General features: G+C 34.8%; 1 protein-coding gene across 1 annotated transcript in view; it reads left to right on the forward strand.

Moving 5' to 3' along the window:
* The window catches only part of MYBPC1 (myosin binding protein C, slow type), a 94,661-nt gene that overhangs the window by 58,937 nt on the left and 30,077 nt on the right, over window positions 1-5,647 (forward strand). The gene's annotated exons all lie outside the window — the stretch shown is intronic.

The following is a 5,647-nucleotide window of genomic DNA, read 5'->3' on the forward strand; positions in this document are numbered from 1 at the left end:
CCAAAAAAAAAAAAAAATATATATATATATATATATATATATATATATATATATATATATAGAACTAGGCCAGGTCCAGTGGCTCATGCCTGTAATCGCAGGACTTTGGGAGGTCAAGGTGGAGGGATTGCTTGAGCCCAGATGTTCAAGATCAGCCTAGGCAATATAGCAAGATCTTGCCACTACACAAAATCTAAATTAATAAATTAATTAAAAATATAAATATATTGTACTAAATGAAAATGCAACTACAACTTATCAGAATTTGTGAAATGCAGCAAAAGCAATGCTTAGAGGAAATTTATAGCATTGATTGTACATATTTAATAAGAAAGATCACAAACCAGTAGTCTAAGTGTCTGCCTTAGAACACAAGACTAAGAAGAGCAAAGTAAATCCAAAGTAAGCAGAAGAAATAATACAAATTAGAGCAAAAGTCAATGAAATTGAAAAAGGAAATTAATAGAGAACATCAATAAAACCAAAAACTGGTTCTGTAAATATCAATGAAATGTAGACCCCTTTAGCCAGGCTAGCTACAACAAAGGAGACAAGATTAATTATCAGAAATGAAAGAGGAGAGCTTACTACAAAGCCCATGGACATTAAAAAAAGATAGTAAAAGAATGTTATGAACAACTCTTTGCCTACACAGTTCATAACCTAATTGACATGGACTAATTCCTTGAAAGATACAATCTGCCAAACTCGTACAAGAAGAAACAGGCAATCTAAATAGGACCACACCTAGTAATGAAATTGAATCAGTAATTCATAACTTTCCAAAACAGAAAGCACACTAGGCCCAGATAGATTTATTAGTGAATTTTACTGAACATTTAAGGAAAAAATTATACTAGTTCTCTGTAATCTCTTTCAGAAGAGAGAAACAGGGAATACTTCTTAACTCTTTCTATGAGGTCAGCATTACCCTAATACCAAAGCCAGAAAACTTCAGACCAGTATCTCTAATAAACATATATGTAAAAGTCCTCAACAAAGTATTAGCAAATCAAATCAATGTGTGAATATAATTATACACAAAGACCAAGTGGCATTTATTCTAGGTATGCAAGACTGGCTCGTCATTTGAAAATCAATTAATGTAATTCACCATGTCAGCAGGCTAAAGGAGGAAAATTATATGATTATATCAATAAGTGTAGAAAGAGTCTTTGACAAATTGCATGGTAAAAATTCTCGGTAGGCGGCCCCTTCAGTTCCCCTCCCACTGTGGGAGCTTTTCTGTCCTCTCAATAAACCTTGCTTTCAAAAAAAAAAAAAGAAAAGAAAATCCTCAGTAAACTAGAAATAAAGAGGAATTTCTTCAATTTGATTTTTTTAAATCTACAAAAATGATCTACGGCTACCATTATACTTAATGGTGACAAATGGTGGGAAACTTGAAGCTTTCCCACTAACATTAGGAATAAGACAAGAGTGTCCCCTCTCACCACTGCTCTTAAACATTGTACTGAAAGTCCTAGCTAATGTATTAAGACAAGACAAGAAAAGAAAAAGTGTATAGATTGGTAAGGAAGAACTAAAAGTCTTTGTTCACAGATGACATGGTTATCTATGTAGAAAATCTGAAAGAATTTATACAAAACTCTTGGAACTAGTAAGCGATTATAGTGAGGTTGCAGAATACAAGGTTACCTACCATACAAAAGCCCATTGCTTTCTTGTATACCATCAGTGAACAAGTGAAATCTAAAATTAAAAACACATTACTAGTTATATTCATACCGCCAAATATTAAATGCTTAGGTATAAATATAATAGGTACAAAATCTAGATGAAAAAAACTATAAAACTCTGATGAAAGAAGAACTAAATAAATTAAGAGATATTCTGTATTTCTCAATGGGAAGACTCAATATTGTCAAGACATTCCAACTTCATCTATAGATTCAATGCAACCCCAATCAAAATCCAAGCATGGTATTTTGTGGATATGAACAACTGATTCTAAATTTTATATGGAGAGGCAAAACACCCAGAGTAGCCAACTCAGTATTGAACGATAACAAAGTCAGAGGACTGGTACTACCCAAAGATTTACTCCAAAGTTAATAGTAATTCAGACAAAATGGTATTGGCAAAAGAATAGGCAAACAGATCAATGGAGCAGAATAGAGAGCACAGAAATAGACTTACATAAATACAGTCCACTGATCTTTGACAAAGGAGCAAAGGCAACACAATGGCATAAAGATAGTCTTTTCAACAAACTGTGCTGGAACAACTGGATATCTACATGCAAAAAATGAATGTATACACAGATCTTACATTCTTCACAAAAATTAACTCAAAATGAATAGTTCATTAGCCTAAATTTAAACTATAAAACACCTGGAAAATAACATAGGATGACCTTGGGTATGATGATGACCTTTTTAAAGACAGCACCAAAGGCACAATTACTGAAAAACAATTTGTAAGCTGGGCTTTGTTAAAATTAAAAACAGCTCTGTAAAAGACAGTATCAAGAGAATGAGAGGACAAGCCATAGACTGGGAGAAAATAGTTACAAAAGACACATCTGATTAAGGACTATTAAATGCAATATACAAATTTAGCAATAAGAAAACAATCTGATTAAAAATGAACAAAAGACCTGGTAAAATACCTCATCAAAGAAGATATGAAGATGACAAGTAAGCATATGAAAAAATGTCCAACATCATATGTTATTAGGGTATTGCAAATTAAAACAATTAGATACCTGTTAGAATGACCAGCATAGGTTCATCAGTTGTAACAAATGTACCTTCGTATAGGATGTTTATAGTAAGGGAGATTGTGCGTGTATGGGACATGTGACATGTGGAAACTCTGTACTTTTCACTCAGTTTTGCTGTGAACCTAAAACTGCTCTAAAAAAAATTAGGGGAGTGAATGTCTTCTCTTTCCATTTTCTGGAAGGGCAGGGTATCACTGAGCTCTGGAGAACTTTAAGCTGTCAAATATATGTCCCCAAAGACAGGACAGAACTGGAGTCCTCAAAGAGAGGGGCAGAAAAGTATTTAAATGATAATAGATATAAAGTTTCCAAATGTGTTAAAACTATAAACTTACAGATACAAGAAGCTCAATAAATCCTAAGCAAAAGAAGTATTAAGAAAACTTCACTGAGACCTATCACAAACTGCTCAAAACCAGTGATTAAGAAAAAAATGTTAAAAGCAAACAGATAAAAAGATCACATTAGGTAGAGGAGCAAAGGCAAGGATGACAGCAGTTTTCTCTGGTCAAGCGAAAAAACAGGGCAACGTCTTTGAAGTGCTGAAAGGAAAAAACTGTCAACCTAGAATTCTGTACTCAGTAGATATAAATTTAAGAAATTAAGGCAAAGGAAAATCGTTTTAAGATATATAAAAGAACTGAAAGAATTCATCACCAGCAAAACTTCACAACAAGAAATGTAAAAGGAAGTCCTTAAAAATCAGAAGGAAAATAATAACTGAAATATTTTCACAAAGGAACAAATAGCACCAGAAATGGTAACTACGTGGTTAAACGTAGAATGTTTTTTCTTATCAGTTAAGTGTCTTAGAAAGTGGACTGTTTAAACAAAAAATTATGATCTTGCATTGTGGGGTTTATAACATAAGTATAAGTAAATGACAACAAAATATAAGGTCAGGTGAGGAGAAATAGAAGGACTGGGCAGGGTGAAATGGAACCGTGTTATTTTAAGTTTCTTCTGCAGATACTCCTTGACTTACGCTGGAGTTTTGCCCGATAAACCCATAGTAAGTTGCAAATGCCATAAGTCAAGAAAGCATGTAATACACCTAACCTACTGAACATTATAACATAGCCTAGCCTACCTTAAACATGCTGAGAATACTTATGTTAGCCTACAGCTGGGCAAAACCACCCGGCAGCATGATCTGCTGTAAAGGATCGGTTGTTCACCATCATGATGGCGTGGCCAACTGGAAGCTGAGCCTCACTACCATTGCCCAGTATCATGAGAGATTATCATCCTGCATACTGCAAGCCCAGGAAAATATTGAAATTCAAAAGTACAATTTCTACTAAATGCATATTAATTTCACACCATTGTAAGGTCAAAAAATCATATGTCAAACCATTGGAAGTCAGGAACATAAAATGTTCTAATATCACTTGAAGGTAGATTGTGAGAACTTAAAGATGTGTACTCTAAACCCCAAAGAAGCTGCCAAGATAATAAGACAGGATAATATAATATAACATAACATAATATATAATTATAATATATATAATAAGTCAACAAAAGAAATAAAATGGAATCATAAAAATGTTTAATTCGAAAGAACAAACAAAACAAATGGAAGAGAATAGATTTGTAAGGAAAAATCAATGATTTAGAGATTTCATTACTCTTCTCTGAATAGTTGATAGAACAAGACGACAGAAAATCAGTAAACATATAGAAGACTGGAACCATACTACGAACTATCTTGAAATGATTGACATTTATAGAACACTCCGCTGCACAAAGCAGAATGAGCATTATTCTTAAGTGCACATGGAACATTTACCAAAATGACCATATTCTGGGCCATAAATGAGTCTCAGTAAATACAAAAAGATTCAAGTCATGCAAGGTATGTTTTCTGACCCCAGTGGAATTAATTAGAAATCAGTAATAGCTATCTGGAAAAGTCCCAAATATTTGGTGTTGTTGTTTTTTTTTGTTTTTTTTTTTTTTTTTTGAGTTGGAGTCTCACTCTGTTGCCCAGACTGGAGTACAGTGGCCACTCCCGGCCACCGTAGCCTCGACCTGCTGGGCTCCGGCGATCCTTCCACCTCAGCCTTCCTTCTAAGTAGCTGGAGCTACAGGCACGCACTACCATGCCTGGCTGATTTTTTTTTTTTTATTTATTGTAGAGATGAGGTCTCGCTGCTCAGGCAGGTCTCGAACCCGCAATCCACTCACCTCAGCCTCCCAAAGGCGCGGGATTATAGGCTGAGCCACCCAGCCTGGCGTTTGGCAGTGTTTATAAAGTTAAGTATACAAGTCTGCAATCTGTTTCTCATTTTTCACCCAAGAGAAATGAAGACATATGTCCTCATAAAAACCTGCACATGAATATTTATAGCAGCTTTGTCCATAATTGTCAAAACCTGGAAACAACCCAAAAGTCCAGTTGTACAAACATACTGTTGGTACCAATGGTACATGCACTGACTGCACGTGGACTATACATGGAATTCCACTCAGCAGTAAAAAGAAGGGACTAGCAATACATACAGCAACATGGATGAACCCAGAAAACATCATGCTAAGTCCAAGAAGCTAGATGCAAAAGGCTACATACCGCTTGATTCCAGTTACATGGCATTGGGAAAAAGTAAAACCAGGGACAAATATTAGACCAATGGTTACCAAGGACCAGGATGTGAGGTGTGAATTAATTGCCAGGGAACTTGAGGGCACTGGCAGAGGTGATGAAAATAGTCTGAATCTTGACTCTGGTGGTGATTACACAATTGCATAAATCTGACAAAAGTTATAGAAAATTTATTTTTAAAGTATGGCATTACTCTATGTAAATTATAGCACAGGCAAGCCAGCAAAACAAAATATAGAAAACTGAAGAGGATAGTGTATGACACATCTGCAGTATTTTTTTTTTTTTTTTTTTTTTGA

Source organism: Carlito syrichta, unplaced genomic scaffold (assembly GCF_000164805.1).
Source record: "Carlito syrichta isolate Samal-C Ts95f unplaced genomic scaffold, Tarsius_syrichta-2.0.1 Scaffold315954, whole genome shotgun sequence".
NCBI lineage: Eukaryota > Metazoa > Chordata > Mammalia > Primates > Tarsiidae > Carlito > Carlito syrichta.